Source organism: Natator depressus, chromosome 1, assembly GCF_965152275.1.
Source record: "Natator depressus isolate rNatDep1 chromosome 1, rNatDep2.hap1, whole genome shotgun sequence".
Taxonomy (NCBI): Eukaryota; Metazoa; Chordata; order Testudines; family Cheloniidae; genus Natator; species Natator depressus.
In genome coordinates, this window is record NC_134234.1 from 77,364,714 (window position 1) to 77,381,441 (window position 16,728).

Here is a 16,728-nt window from a genome sequence, read left to right on the forward strand (position 1 = left end):
GATATGGGCTGCATAATGTTAAATTAGTTGGTAAAGCTGCTTCAGCAGACCATGAAGCAGCTCAAGGTTTCCACACAAGCTGGCCGAACTCATTGAGGAGAAAGGTTACAAACCGGAGCAAGTTACTAACACAGATCAGATAGGTTCTCTTTGGCATCCGTTTCCAAAATAAGCCATTCTTCCAAAAGATGAGAAATCTGCTCTGGGTTTCAAGGCTGTGAAAGACTGACTGACTCATCTCATCTGTGGTAATGCAATGGGGGATTTTATGGTAAAGCCAGTGCTCCTTCACCAAGCCCTGAATTCTTGTACACTTAAGGGCAAAGATAAATATCAGCTACCAGTGTTTTGAAGGTCTAATTGGCATGTGTGGGTCACTTCAGTGCTCATTATGGACTGGTTTCATAATTGTTTTGGTCATGAAGTGGAATGCTACCTGGCATTAAGGAACCTGGCATTTAAGTCCTACTGATCCTTGATAATACTCCAGACCACCCTGCAAGCCTTCAGGCTGCATAGCCCAAAGCGGAGGTGTATTTTCTGCCTCCAAATACCACATCACTTCTCCAGCCCCTTGACGAAGGTGTTGTTGTAACTTTTAAGGTTTATTACACTCGTCGCACCTTTCACCGCATCCTTGATGCTATGGATGGTGATCCAAGTTTAACAGTGATCCAGTGCTGGAAGGATTCCAACATGCATTGATGGTGGAAGGCTTTATTTCATCCAGAGACTCTTATATTTTTAATACTCTGCTATAGAATCATAGAATATTAGGGTTGGAAGAGACCTCAGGAGGTCATCTAGTCCAATCCCCTGCTCTAAGCAGGACCAACACCAACTAAATCATCCCAGCCAAGGCTTTGTCAAGCTGGGCCTTAAAAGCTTCGAAGGATGGAGATTCCACCACCTCCCTAGGTAACCTTTTCCAGTGCTTCACCACCCTCCTAGTGAAGTAGTGTTTCCTAATATCCAACCTAAACCTCCTCCACTGCAACTTGAGACCATTGCTTCTTGTTCTGTCATCTGCCAGCACTGAGAACAGCCTAGCTCCATCCTCTTTGGAACCCCTCTTCAGGTAGTTGAAGGCTGCTATCAAATCCCCCCTCACTCTTCTCTTCTTCTGCAGACTAAATAACCCCAGTTCCCTCAGCCTCTCCTCGTAAATCATGTGCCCCAGCCCGCTAATCATTGTCATAGCCCTCCACTGGACTCTCTCCAATTTGTCCACATCCCTTCTGTAGTGGGGGGACCAAAATTGGACACAGTACTCCATGTGTGGCCTCACCAGTGCCGAATAGAGATGGGGTGGGCAAACTTTTTGGCCTGAGGGTCACATCAGGGTTGCGAAACGGTATGGAGGGCTGGGTAGGGAAGGCTGTGCCTCCACAAACAGCCTGGCTCCTGCCCCCTATCTGCCCCCTCCCACTTACTGCCCCCCTCAGAACTGCTGACCCATCCAACTCCCCCTGCTCTTTGTCCCCTGACCGCCCCCGCCCCTAACCACCCCCCGGGACCCCACCTGCCATCCAACTCGCCCTGCTCCCTGTCCCCTGACTGCACCCCCCAGAACCTCTGCCCTATCCAACTGCCCCCTGTTTCCCATTCTCTGACCACCCAAAACCTCTGCCCCATCAAACTGTCCCCTGCTCCCTGTCCCTGATTGTCCCCCCAGAACCTCCGCCCCATCCAACTAGCCCCTGCTCCCTAACTGCCTCGACCCCATCCATACCCCTGCCCCCTGACAGGCCCCCCAGGAATCCCCATGCCCTATCCAACTGCCCCCTGCTCCTTGTCCTCTGACCGCCCCCTCCCAGGACCCTCGTCCCTAACTGCCCCCCCCCGGACCCCACCCCCTATCCAACCCCCCCTTCTCCCTGTCTGTCCCCCCCTGGGATCCCCTGACCCTCCAGGACCCTACCCGCATCCAACACCCCCCCCCCCGGCTCCCTGTCTCTTAACCACCCCCTGTCCCTTGACTGTCCCTCGGGACCTCCTGCCCCTTATCCAACCCCCCTTCCCCCATGCTCCTCGCCCCCTTACCATGCCGCTCAGAGTGGCAGGACAGGCTTATTGGAAAGCCTGGGAAGTGGGTGGGCGTGTGGTGGCATGGCAGCAGGGGAGGCGGGACAGCGGGGGAGGGGCCAGGGGCGAGCCTCCCCAGCCGGGAGCTCAGGGGCCAGGCAGGACGGTCCCGCGGGCCGTAGTTTGCCCACCTCTGGAATACAGGGTCATCGTGTTGATGAGGAGGGTTTTGACTATCTCCAGGCAGCGGAGTCCCACTTGAGTCCCACGCCACCGAGCTCAGTGAGGAAGAGCTGGAGGAACTGATTCAGTCAAGTACCAGTGACGAGGACAGTGAGGAGGTGGAGGTGGTGGTGGTACCAAAGCTGCAGCTGACAATGAAGATTCTGGATAAGGTTTTTCGATTGGCCAAGGAACTAGGAGACCTTTTTTTTTGGCTGAGGATCCATTCATGGAACGTAGCGTGAAATTCAAGAGAGAGCTTTAGGGTGTGCTGGCTCCTTACAGGGAAATTTACAAAGACATGCAAAAGAGAGCCAAACAACTGACCATCACCAGTTTTTTTCGCAAGTCTTCCACCACCAATTCCACTTTGTAGCCACAGGTGGGCCTTGGTGGGCCATGGCCCACCCACTTAGCATCCAGGCCTACCTGCCCAACCCCAGCTCTGCTCCAGCCCTAGTGCTTGCCCCGCTTCGCCTGCCTGCCCCGTGCTCCAGCCAGGCAGCAGGATCGAGGGCTTACCCCACTCAGCCCGCCTGGCTTTCCAGCCGGGGAGCAGGATCAGGGGCTTACCCTGCTCCACCTGGTGCTCCTGCTGGGGAGTGGGTCGGGGGCTTGTCCTATACTGCCTACCCGGTGTTCCAGCCAGGGAGTGGGGTTGGGATGCAGGGGCTTGCCCCGCTCCACCCGCCTGCCATTCCAGCTGGGGAGCGGGCAAGCCCCCACGTCCCAACCCTGCTCCCCTGCTGGAGCTCCTGGCACCGGGGGGGCCCCTGGCCAGAGTGTCCATCGCCCCCCCGAAAGGCCGGCTGGAGAGGGTGAGGTGAGGCGATACAGATCCCTCCTGCCTCCCTGCCCACCCACCCAAAGTGGGGGCCCACCAAAGTGTCCTGTGCTGGCTACGCCACTGCTCCACACTCCCAGGCCTCCCCAGATTAGCCCTCGGAGTTCTGACTTTACAACATCAGCATTATCATCATATCAAGTTCATCCTCAACATGAGTAAAGGTTAGTAGCAAGTTTAAATTTCATTAAAAATTTTTAATAAAATCTGTATTGGATAAATTGGGAGATCATCTTGTGAGCCTGGAACCTAAACCCTTATTTCCCATAGACCATTGGTATCTTTTTACGCCATTTCTTTTTGCACGGTGTTTTTTCAGAAACATAACCATCGTGTAAATTGATGTATTTCAACTTTAGTAAGGCTTTTGATACTGTCTCATATGATCTTCTCATAAGCAAACTTGAGAAATATAGCCTAGATGAGCTTACTATAATAGGTGGGTGCACAACTAGTTGGAAAAACATATTCAAGTAGTAGTTATCCATGGTCCTCAGTCAAACTGAAGGGGCATATTGAATGGAGTCCCACAGGATCTGTTCTGGGTTCAGTTCTATTCCATATCTTCATTACTGATTTGGATATTGGCATAGAGAGTACACGTACAAAGTTTGTGGAAAGTCCCAAGCTGGGGAGGTTGCAAGTGCTTTGGAGGATAGGATTAGAATTCAAAATGATTTTGACAAACTGAAAAAATGGTCTGAAATAAATAGGATGAAATTCAATAAGGACAAATGCCAAGTACTACACTTAAGATGGAATAATCAATTGCACAAATACAAAATGGGAAATGACTGCCTAGGAAGGAGTATTGCAGAAAAGAATCTGGGGATTATAGTGGATCACAAACTACATGAGTCAATATAATACTGTTGTCAAAAAAAGAAAAAAAACAACCAAAACCCCACATCATTCTGGGATGTATTGGCAGGAGTGTTGTAAACAAGACACAAGAAGTAATTCTTCCACTCTGCTCAGGACTCCTAGGTCTCAACTGGGGAAGTGTGTCCAGTTCTGGGCACCACTCTTTGGGAAAGATTTGGACAAATTGGAGAAAGTTCAGAGGACAACAACAAAACTAATTAAAAGTCTAGAAAACACAACTTATGAGGAAAGATTGAAAAAATTGGTTTTGTTTAGTCTGGAGGAGAGAAGACTGAGGGGGGACAAGTTTTCAAATACGTAATAAATTGTTATAAAGAGGAGGGTGGTAAGTTGTCCTCCTTAACCACTGAGGACAGGACAAGAAGAAATGGGCTTAAATTGCGGCAAGGGAAATTTAAGTAACATAGGAAAACCTTCATAACTGTCAGGATTTGTTAAGCGCTGGAACAGATTATCTAGGGAGATAATAGAATCTCTGTCATTGGAGTTTTTTTAACTACAGGTTAGAGAAATACCTGTCCTGGATGCTCACAATAATGCTTAATCCTGCCTCAGAGCAGGATACTGGAGTAGATGACTTCTCGAGATCCCTTCCAGTCCTTCATTTCTGATTCTTAAAAAAAAAAAAAAAAAAAAAAATTGGCCTTACTGTTTGGCATAGTAACAGGTTCTTTATAAAGTTTGACGTGGCTCAGTGGCGCTTTATAAAGTCTATGCAGGGCGAGGAGAAAGTGGAACACTGAGTCGATCATTCCACATGAATCTGGGGATCCAGTGGAGCTCATAAGCTCTGTAGGAGAGTCAGAGCTAGGAGAAGCTGATGTTCCTGCTCTTCAGCTCAAAGGATTAGAGAAATGCTCTTGAGCTCCACAAGATGTTGGTATCTTGAGTTGTCTTTCTTGCAGAGATTTGTGAGCTGGGATAGTCAGGGGCCCTGCTTAGCGCCTAAATTTCATATTACTTCATTTAAGAGATTTGTATGAACTATGCGTGTATTTGAATGCTTATGTTACTATTAATTTTCATATTTTTAAATGTGTAGGTGATTTTAATATTCCTTAGTTTACATATATGATTCTTTTTTCAGAGTAGCAGCCGTGTTAGTCTGTATCCCCGAAAAGGAGTACTTGTGGCACCTTAGAGACTAACAAATTTATTTGAGCATAAGCTTCCGTGAGCTACAGCTCACTTCATCGGATGCATTTATAATTAAGGTTCTATTACAGATTTCAGTTGTATAGGAGTTTTAAACCTTTACTTTATTTTAAAACAAACAAACAAACAAAAAACCCAAAACACCCTCATTGAAATAGCAAAAAACCAAACATAGAATTTAAACTTTGAGTACAATTTCATTTTTTTCATCGTGGTTTGATAAAAAATGACACAGAAATAATTCTTTTGGCCTTTTTTCACTTGATAGTCTCACTTTTCTTTATACCATTTTGCAAGAAACCAAAAAGACTCTGGGATCTCTACTGTGATGGGGTGCGTGAGCCCCACACTGGTGAACTAAGCTGCCCTGGGGCCTTCTGTGCTAGACATGCTCACAGTGTAAACTGACCTGAAAAGGAAGCAGCTGTTTCTAGGCAGACAGAGCAGGGGAGCAATCATATGCTGCAAGCTCTCAGAGAAGATGCTTCATTTCAGAGTAGCAGCCGTGTTAGCCTGTATTCGCAAAAAGAAAAGGAGGACTTGTAGCACCTGAGAGACTAACAAATTTATTAGAGCATAAGCTGTCATGAGCTACATGAATGCATCCGATGAAGTGAGCTGTAGCTCACAAAAGCTTAAGCTCAAATAGATTTGTTAGTCTCTAAGGTGCCACAAGTCCTCCTTTTTTAGAGAAGATGCTGGGGCTCCACATGGCCAGAACCAGGCCTCACTGCCAAACCACTGCAGGCTCTTCACCTGCGGGTGCTGGGAACAATGGTCCTCAACATAGAGGAAAACCCTGTGGAGCACAATCAGAGAGGACTCCAGGGGTAATCCAGATGTAGACCAGTGGTGCCAGGGGAAGAACTGAAGCTGGGGTAGGAAGTGGCCCAAGGAGCAGGCACAGGTGCCTTCCCCTTGGCCGCATAGTTAAACTTTTATTCACAGGGCCCTGGGTCAGAGCCCAGTGGAGCAGGGAGAGCCTAGGCTCCCCTACCCCTGGCTGCTGACTCTCACCACTGGGTGACCTGGCCCAGAGTACCACCACTAGGTGGTGCTGCTGGGGTCTGATTCCAGCCCTGTCCCAACACACACACCCCGATTTTTTTTAAATACCCTAACTTCATCAAACTTACATTCTAACACACAACCTTAACTGCAAACTCAGCAGTGTTAAGGCAGAATAACTTCCCAGATGTATGGAATGAGTGACAATCAGGTGTGCTGATATAATTGATTAAGCATATGAGGTCATAGTAAAGGTTTTGTTTTAGCATGCAAGTTTGAAATTTGTGTGCGTGTTGCTCTTTGACATCTGTTGGAGATGACCTGTTGGAGTGCATTATTGACAACATTGTGGGTTACGGTATGAAGGTACAAAGGAGTGCAGAAGTCTTTCCCCTTAACTTACTTACATGCTTAAAGATTTTAGCAATATGGGATGTATCCAGATGCAAGCTTACTTGTCACTGAATATGGTTTTTCTTTGTTAATGGTAGCAAACTTACCTTAGAATTAACTATCCTTTTTTGACAGGTAAGGTATTTTCTAGTCTGAGAAAGAATGGCCTGGAGGTGAAACTACAGGCCTGAGAATCAGATCTGGTACTAAAGCTTACCCTGCCACAGACTTGGGGTGTCACTTTGGTCAAGTCACTAAACCACTTTGAGCATCAGTTTCCCAGTCTGTAAAAATGGTACAATTCCTGTATTATGGAACTATTGTGAAGCTTTAATTTGTAATTTTGATTGTGATTCTTGTGTGGAAGCTAACTATAAAAATGCAGAACATTAGCAGCTATAGGGATCAAGTTGAGGAAAACAAGTGAAAATTCCACTTTTCAACTAAGATATCCTCTTTGTCTTGGAGAGAAGATGATTCCTAGTAGGGGTCAGAAAATGCATATAGATAAGATCGTCAGTACTCTACTGGAGCCTAATGCCTCAGGAACCTAAATCCCATGTTCATATGAGGTGCAGTCACTTATTGACAGGACCCTTGAAAGCCTCTGTAGGTCAGGAAAAACTCAATCTTTTCAGGAAAGCTGTTATGCTCAAAAGAGAGTACCAAAACCTAGCATTAGTCAAAAAGTAACAGCTTTATACGGAAATACTAACTTTTCTGAAAAGACTGACTCCCTTCTTAGCTGTGGCAAGTTTAACTATATGCCTGGTGAGTGACTTTCAGGTCAAGCTGAAGTGTCTGGTTTCAACCTGGTTCAGGCTTTAATAATAATAATGGCATACTGAGAATGGAATAACGGAAAAAGTAGTGTGAGGAAATTGTTAAACACCTTCTTCTTTTTAAACTGGTTTTAAATTACCTATGCGACACAAAAGGTAAAATAATTGCACATACCACAGAGCAAAGTTAACTAGAGAACAGTAGTAACCAGAATACTCTTTTAATCAAATCTTAGGTATAAAGTCCAAACTGGCTGGCCTCAAGTGACAAAAAGGCCCCTTAGCAAAGCGTCCACTGCTCTGTGCAAAACAACTTTTATCTCAGGCCCAACAAACTCTTTACACCACACACATGTCTTGAAGGGTATTTATCTGTAAAGGGTAACTGTAAGTTATCTTCAGAAAGCTCATAACTTATTAAGACTCATAATCATTGCAAGATGTACATACAGATAATATTTAAGGAATAATGTAACAGTATTGAAAGTATACTTTATGGTTTTGGAAGAAAAGTATCTTTTCACTTAGGAGACTTCTTCTTGAACGGGGATGTTTTTCATGAAATATTGGATCCTTGTTCCTGTGAAGTCAGCCTGTTCTGCAACAGATTGAACTCGCCGGGGGGAGGAGGAGGGACATACTTTATTAGACAGGAAAGGTAACTATTAATAAGTTTAGGTCCTAGTTTGCATTTTATGATCTAGTTTTGTATTGTAACCATATGCTTCCATCGCTCTCTTTTTTTCTAGTGGAATCTCAATTTTTTCTTAAACCTCTTCTTTTATTAAAAGTGCTGTGGATTATACAGGAGCAGGTGTTTAAGGTAAAACTGGTAAACTGAGGTACACTACTCCTTTGGGGGCACAGGAGCTGGGATTTCTCTGAGTGGCCAGTGCCAAGGGTTGCATATCACAGGGGGAAAAATTCAAAGGGACTCAGGGACTGTTGTGCACCCGTTGTTAACCTTCAAGGCTAAGACAGGACTGGCATAGCCTAGAGTAGAGTGCTTGAGTGACTAACAGGCTTCTGGTGTTGGGGAGCTAACACCCAGCCACCAAAAGTGAATCTACCTCTCACTAGCAGCAGGGGGCAGCAAGGTGACTCATAATCATGGGTGCCCTGAGAATTGTCACATCTCACCCGGCTTACATGCAATAGTTCATTCTTCTAAACACGTTAGTGTACCTGAGAAATCACACTCCGTAGGGTGTATTATCCCACTGTGTAGACAAGCCCATAGTCCAAGTGTCTGGAGAGAAGAGTTGACTTGTTCTCTCTTGTGTACTGAAGCAGAGTAGAGAATATTTGCGGGATAAGGTCTTGCTCTCCAATCGCAACAGGAATGAACACAGAGGTGCTCAAGTCCTCTTAAAGAAGGAGGAGGAAAGAGGAAGTTTTGCAGAGGTTGCTGTTGAGGTCCATTTCTTCTGCTCAAAATGACAATGGAAGAATAGCTGAGAGAGACTGGAACAGGTGAGAGAGGTACACAAACTTGAGAGGCCGGGGAAAGAGAGGGTGGAAAAAATAAAAGTAGTAATAAGTGAAGAAAACTGGTTTGGATATGCAGTCAGGCCTTGATTTACATGGTGGTTACATTTTTGAAAAAACACCGTGCAAATAGAAATCGCGTAAAAAGATACCAAGGGTCTATGGGAAATAAGGGTTTAGGTTCCAGGCTAGCAAGATGACCTCCCTAATTTATCCAATACAGGTTTTATTAATTCTTTTTAATAAAATTTAAACTTGCTACTAAGCTTTACTGATATTGAGGATGAACTTGATATGGTAATGCTGATGTTGTTGAATATGGTAATGCTGATGTTGTTGAAGTCAGAACTCTGAGGGTTCATCTGGGGTGGCTAGGGCATATGGAGCAGTTTAGCGCTTTTGTATTAATGTTAACTGGCATTAGGTTTTTTGTGTGCAGAGCTTATGAGAAACAAGTTCTATTCTACTAGTGTCAAGACTGCTCTCACAGCCATTTTCATATAGTATCCCTACCACACAGCTTAAAACTGTAAGGAATGGCCCAAGGTTGTATCCCTGTGTTACAGTCTCCGTGGCTTCTCTTGGAATGGTGGAATGGGATAGTGATGCCCTTGATGTCCGTGTAGTCTCATCTACTAAACTAGTGGTATCAAAACAGTTCTCATTCTTTCTTGGATGATATACCATCAAAAGATGTTCTGATGCACATTTGATTTAAATACGGTGATGTGTTTGAAAAAAGTAATACAGTATTTACAACCAGTCTGTGCTTCATTATTAAATGTAACACACATGCTTATCCACAGTCTACTGTGAGGCTAGAAATAAACCAGCTGGTTGTGGTACTTCTCTCTGAAACTCAAGTATAGTTTAGAAAAGCACTGACTCATCAAAGTCAAGATAGCTGAAGGAGGGCTATCTACCTTGTCTACACACTCACTGCCACTGATATTACGGAAGTAGTTTACACATATCTTAGTTTCAGTTCAGATGTCACTAATGAACTGCATTTGTATTTGTGTGTGTGTGTTTTACAAGAACTCAAACATCTGAATGTTCATATGTCTTTTACCTGATAATTTGGGGGGAGTTTTTTAAGCATGAGTATGTATTTCTGAATATTCTTTCTGTTTGTAACTGTGTCCAAAATTTAATTGCTTTTTATATCTTATTTTTTGGAAGAGGGACAGAGGAAGTCTGTTGCTGTTGTTGTGCTTTATGTAACAGCTAGTTTACCACTTTTGGTACTTAGGTTTTAAATTAATTTAAAGTAGGGCGTATTTAGTACTCATTGCTTTAAAAGATAATTGCTGTATCATTTTTAAAGTTTATATTGTGTATATTTTTCCATCTGATATTATTGAGACACAGAAATAAGTTGTTAATTTGAGGAAAAGAAACAGAAACAGGAACACATCTGAAATCTAAAGAAAAAAGATTCTCTCAACTTTTTATTTTTTTTTTCATATTATGGAAGTTTTTAGTGCATGGACATTTAGTGTGCAGCAGAAAAAAGCTCTGTAGATTTAAACCTCGGCTTGTCACAAACTTAAGTATTCATGTAGACAGGCCCTAAGAAACAGCCATTATTTTTCACCCACATGGCTAAAATTTTCATCCAGGTTCTCGTCATCATGTGTCTTGATTATTGCAACATCCCTCTTTCTGACCTTGACACACAAAATCTTGTCCCGCCCATACCCATTCAAAATGCTGCTGGAAGGATCATTTTCCTAGCCTGTGACTTTGCCTGTATTACTTGTCTCTTTGCATGAACTCCTACCTCCAGTCTGCCCATGATGTCAGCCTCCATCCCCCACTTATTGCATTTTCAAACAAGCACCTTTGTGCTTTCTCACATGCTGCCACTCACACTTGAGAGAAGGTCTGTGTAAACATCTATAGAACTAAGTCATTATCATCCTTCAAATCGCTCCTTAAAATTCTTGTCTACTGTAATGCCGACAAAGATCTTGACAATGGTTAGGCTGCTGGTTTGCTGAGTGTGACAGAATGTACCCATATCCACACCCTGCACGTTATTGTAGTAATCTTTGTACAAAGTATGCCTTGTGAGATATCATTTGCAAACCCATAATTTGCTGGTCAATGTTATACTGATAAAATGTGCGACAATATTGTATGTGAAATTATAAAGTTCCACTGCATGGTGACCTTAACACATGTTCCAAACTGAAATTGGCAAACAGGCCTGTCTCAACAAAGAAATGTGTGCTCTGCTTAATTTGCATTTAAGCAGTAAACCAAGTCATCAAGCAGGAAGGGAAACAAAAGAACCTTCAACAGGTGAGGAAGAGCAGCAGGGGACATCCTTTACTATAGACTCTCTCTCTCTCTCTCTCTCTCCTGTATCTCAGCTGGAAATATTTTCCAAGGGGGAGGGGGACTGACACTATAAAAAGGGGGACAAACACCCCAAGGCACCCCTTCTTTTTCTCTCTGTCCATTGATTCACAGATGGAAAAAAGGAGACATTGAACTGGAGAAGGGGTCTTGGGGCCTAAGGTGGTCAGTAAGACAGCTGAGAGCATGTGGTGAGAAAAACTTGCTTTGAATTTAACATGGTTTGTTAAATTAGGCACCAGTTACATTTTCTTTATTTTTCTTGTAACCATTTCTGACTTTTATACCTCATTACTTTATTCACTTAAATCTATCTCTTTGTAATTAATAAACTTGTTCTATTGTTTTATCTAATCCAGAGTGTTTAAATCGAAGTGTTTGGGAAAGCAAGATGTGTGCATATCATTTCTATTAATAAAATGATGGACTTTATGTAAGCTTGTATTGTCCAGGATACGGGCTGGGCAGTATAGGATATACATTTCTGGGGGGAAATCTTAGACTGGGTATGTGTTGAGGTCACCCTCCAGTATAACTAAGATGGTGAGAGCCAAAGTGTGGCTGGCTGGCTGCAGCACACACACAGACATAGCTGGGAATGACTTGCATACAGGAGGCTGTTTATAAGCAGTCCAGAGTGGAGACTACAGCAGCAAAACAGTGTAAAGGGCATCTCAGGTTAGAGGGCAGGGGTGACACCGCTAATCATTAATCTGGATTGTACCTTGGGTATATCACGCTGAGATCATTGCCTGTTATACTGATCTATATTTTCTCATTGTTTCCTTTGAGACCATCCCATCTGTCTGCCTATCCATATATTGTCTCTTGTCTTATACTTAGATTGTAAGCTGTTTGGAGCACAGGTTGACTTTTTGTTATGTTTGTACAGCACCTAGCACAATGATCCATGACTGGAAATTCTATGTGCAATAATAATATAAATAATTGTATGAATGCCCCCAATTCTTGGCCACAGCCTAGACAATGGTGCAGGGGGAGATAGCATGTCCCCATTTGATACAGGGACCCAGTTTATGATTACTGTGTCAGCATGGTCTCAAAAGACAAATATGGCTCAGTGTTTACAAGTTTTTGTCTAAGTGGATCTCACTCCAGAGGTGAGATTGGAATCTTTGAATAGGATTTTCTTTCTCTGTGCCATACATGTGTCCCTCCCACTTGAGGGCATAAAGAGTAGGTCGGCCACAACCTTTCCCTTCCCTCTTACCGCCCACAGCAGTGAGAAGGAACAAGCAGTGTCTGCCCTTGAGTATAGTGACTGTCTTGATAGGCAACGAGTGGTCCTTTGATCTATCTGCATCTTTAGTACCTAAACACCTTTAAAAATCTGGGCCAAACCGTTTAAAAGGCAGACTTTTTATTTATTTATTTATTTTTTTGCCATAAATAGCACTAATGGGGCCAAAGCCACTTCTTCTCAGGGACTGTCTAAATGCCTATTATATTTTGATCTGTTCTCACATGGCTAGTACACTTCTTCCTCCAAACATCAAAGCTCATAGCATTCAGGCTGCCTCCTTTGCATGGTTTAAAAACATTCTCATATCTGAAACCTGCAAGCCAGCTACTTGGAGTAATCCCCTTTGTTTAAAACCATGCCGTCTAACTGGCTGCAAGATCAGATGCCAAATTTGGTAGGGTGGTGTTAGGAGCAGTATTTAGTTAGTGTCAGTCAGTCCCATCTTCCAGATGGGGCACTAAGCTCCAGTCACCTAGAGTGGGAGCACACAAACACATACTCAAAGAAACAAGAAAAGTTATTTCTTCGAATAGCCCCTGCATATTCCCACTTTTAGGATCAAAGTCCCTGTTCTATGAGCTTCCAGAATCATCTGGAAAACACTGTCTTTTGGGGCTACTCAACCTCTCTCTCCACTTCCCATCCTGGAGGCTTCCAGGGATTTAAAAGGTGGGGGGACTGGTCCCAACTGCCAGTAATTGAAGAAGGTGCAGCAAGCTCAAATCTAAGGTTACCATATATCCTGTTTTGGCCGGGGCAGTCCCTTTTTTAGGCCCTGTCCCAGCCGTCCCAACTTTTTGTCAAAACTGGGCATTTGTCCCGTTTGCTCCTGCCAACTGATAATCAGTTGGCAAGAGCAAATGGGACAAATGCCCAGTTTTGTCAAAAAAAAAAAAGCAGGGTGGGATCCCTAGTGGGACACGGAGGAATGTGCAGGGAGGAGGCGAGTGCTAATGCCAGTCCTACCCTGGAAAGAGGCTCAAGCCAGCCAACCCGCCTGCCCTGTGTGGAGCGGGGTAAGGGGGATGTCGGGCTAGCTCTGCCTGTGGGTGGGCAGCGCGGAGACTCGGGCCACCAGTGCTGTGCATGGGACTTGGGCCACCAGCCCCACAGGTGGGTTGCAGGGGGGAAATGGGGTCTCAGGCAGGTGGCAGGGCGGCTTGGGCTGTCCTCTGGTGCCAGTGGGGAGTGGGACCTTGGGCTGGCCCCGTGTGTGTGGGAGGCAGGGAGGGTTCAAGCTGGCTTCAAGCAGGGCGGGATCCCTTAGGTCAGCCTGGGGATGTCCCATTTTCCCTTTGGGAAAATATGGTCACTGTACTCAAATCACAAAGCATTCTTGTTGCTGTCCTCATAGATTTTATATTTCTCTCTCTTTTTATACCCTTTTGAGGCAAAATTTGTTTATATAATTAGTTTGTCATTCCTGTTTTTCTTTTAAAAGAAAGGAGGAGATGCCCTTCCGGCATGGGTTTTGTCTGCACCCACAGGAGTGGGAGGATGGCTTATGCACTCCTGCTCATGGGGGAAGCTCTTCAGGCCTAGTCGACTAAGCTGGCACTGAGTAAGTCCAGCATCAGCTTTGAAGAGTGTCCCTCAGGAGCTGTTTTGGCTGCCTCTTCTTCCATGGGAGAAGTATATCAGGTTGGTCACTGTCAAGGTCAGGTTGGCCTAGGAGACCTAGCTGTGTGCCTAAATTGGCTTTCTGGCCATTGGATGCAGTTTCCAAAGGAGCTGGATCCTAAAACATCTCTGGCAGCCAATTATAGATCAAGATCTGGATCCGCAACAGAGCACCGATCTGGAGCTCCCCCCCGCCAAAAAAAAGGCTGCGTACAGATCTGTGGGCTGACAAGTATGGATCCAGATCCAGGGTCAGATCCTGGATCCAAATTTGACAGCCAAACATGCAAGACTGCCAGACAGTTGCCAAGAACATCCTAGTACCTGGGTTCCAGCCAGCATGAATAGCTGACATCTTAGATTGTTGAGAATCTCTTGTCTAGTGGCTCTATACCAATGAGGCTTCAGATCCACCCAGGTCAGGGGAGTCCCATTCTGCATTTCCAACACCATGATCTTTGAGAATTGCTTACAATACTGATTCTGTGCTCAACATAGTGACATGAGCAAGCAGATCTAGTATGGAGTCCTTACAACACTGGAAAGGAGAAATGCATTACAAGCTTCTGATCACATCAGAGGATGATGGTTCTCTATAGAACAGTGTTTTTGCATCATGCTTCCCATTTGGTCATACTCAGGTGCACACACTCAGTGCTCTGCTTTGTTTGAAAGTATGTTTTCCCCTTATGATGATTGTCTATCAAACTCTCATCCTGCAGCTGTGAAGAGACGGACTGAGTCTTAGACTCATTTATTATAATAAATCTTAGATTCCAATTTGCTTCTTTCCACAGCTGTCAGTTCCAGTGGTTCTTCATAGGAACTGTTGAAGTTCTCTTGGGTTCCCAGCCTATCCCTAAGGGCTAATTCAGAGCCCTCCCCAGGACCAGGTTTAGAAGACTATAGCTGTTGAGCATCTGACAGTCTAAGAACTGATGCCTGGATCAAAAACTCCCTTACAATGTGAGGGTACTATATCCATCTCAGTTCTGTTGATTCTGAGATCTCACAAATCTGAAGATTTCTCTGCTATGTAGCCTTTGTAGGAGAAACAGGTTACGGTGTCACCGGATCAGTCTGATGATCTAGAAAGAACTGCCTGTTGACTTCATAGCTTCTCTATAGGTCTCTTTTTTACGTTCCCATTTGAGGGCTATCTTCTTCAGGAAATTAAAAGGTGCATTACCAAGGTTCTGTGGAGAAGTTACAGAGTGCTGTAAACCCTGTATATGAGAAGCTAAGAAAACCAATGATTAGTCGTTGGATACATCATCATAAATATTGATGGATCTGTGTATCTGATCTCTCATAGGAGGAAATTTTATTAGAACAATATTGAGCTCTGGACTACTTATCTTCAGTTATAACTAGCTCCTCATTCTAAGCTAGGAACAGATCAGGTACTGACTCCACCATGAAGGATGCAGTGTCTACGATTGGATCGCCCCCCTGTCAGGGTAGTAGAAACATCAAGGAGCACCCATCCTTAACCAAGTCTTTCTTTGATCTGAGAGATGAGTTTTTTTCCAATGGAGCAGTCAGCTTAGCATTTCAGAATGTTTCAGTAAACCTAGCTTCATTCCGTCTCATCTTGAAATAAACAGTCACACATAATGTTTAAGACATCCATCACCTACACATAATGGGGTGTGAGGTTTATTTCCTGGCCACAGTGTTAAGTGCAAATTTTCATATATCATACAATGTGGATAATAGGACTGTATGACTTGGGGTAAAATGCTGTCTGGTTGTGCTAATACCCTGACAGAAGTCTTTCTGATTTCTAGAAGTGTTCCAATGGTATTCCCCCTTCTGTCTCATGGTCTCATATCTAACTGTTTACACATACCTTTGACTGAAGTCAAGAAAGTCTTCTATCTATAAAATTGTACCTTACCTTTTGGCCTTTTTAATGGAAGTAAGTTTTCCATTGCATGCCTTGTCCAGATGGGGCCAAAGCTTATCTACAAGTTACACAAATCCTTGGAGAGATGGAACTAACACAAGAGGAGTCAGTCTGTCACAGTCTAAAGGTTATCCATGTAGTGCACAGTGTTTTAGAATTATCATGATCTGACAGAGCTTCAGCCTCCGGGAATTGTCAGCCCTCATCCAGGACAAAGGCAGTGTCTGTGGCATGCCCTAATGCTGTGTCTATCACACCATATTTCATGCCTGATACTGCAGCTATATGTGCAGTTTTTAGCAATTTTGTTTCCTTCCTTTTTTAGGGGGAGGGGGTCTTGGGAGAGCAAGAAGATAGAAATGACTTACTCTTGACATCCAGACCTGATGTTGTTTTGCCAGTTCTGCTATCCTTGTTTAGCTAGTACTCCTCAGCCCACGTTCCTGGGGGCTGTAATACTTGTTAAAGTCCCCCAGGTCAGAATATGTAGAGGTCTGTTGAAGAAGAAATGAAGGTTACTTTCCTGTAACCATAGTTTTGCAAGATGAGCCTCTGCATATTCACATTCCCTGCGTAATTTCCCCACTTCTTTGGCGTCTCAGGTTAGGAATTAATGGGAGGAACTGAGAGGTAGTTGGGGCCACTCCCCCTTTTATCTCCTTGGGAACTCTTCAGGAATCAGGAGATAAAGTGAGGTGAGTAGCCCCAGTGGACATTGCTTTCCAGAAGGTTCTGGAAGCTTGCAGCTCAGGTGCCTTCATCCCACAAG

The 16,728-nt window shown here is 44.3% G+C and overlaps 1 protein-coding gene across 2 annotated transcripts in view; it reads left to right on the forward strand.

Annotated features, from left to right (window-relative positions):
- Positions 1-16,728, forward strand: part of PIBF1 (progesterone immunomodulatory binding factor 1) — a 165,147-nt gene that overhangs the window by 73,759 nt on the left and 74,660 nt on the right. The gene's annotated exons all lie outside the window — the stretch shown is intronic.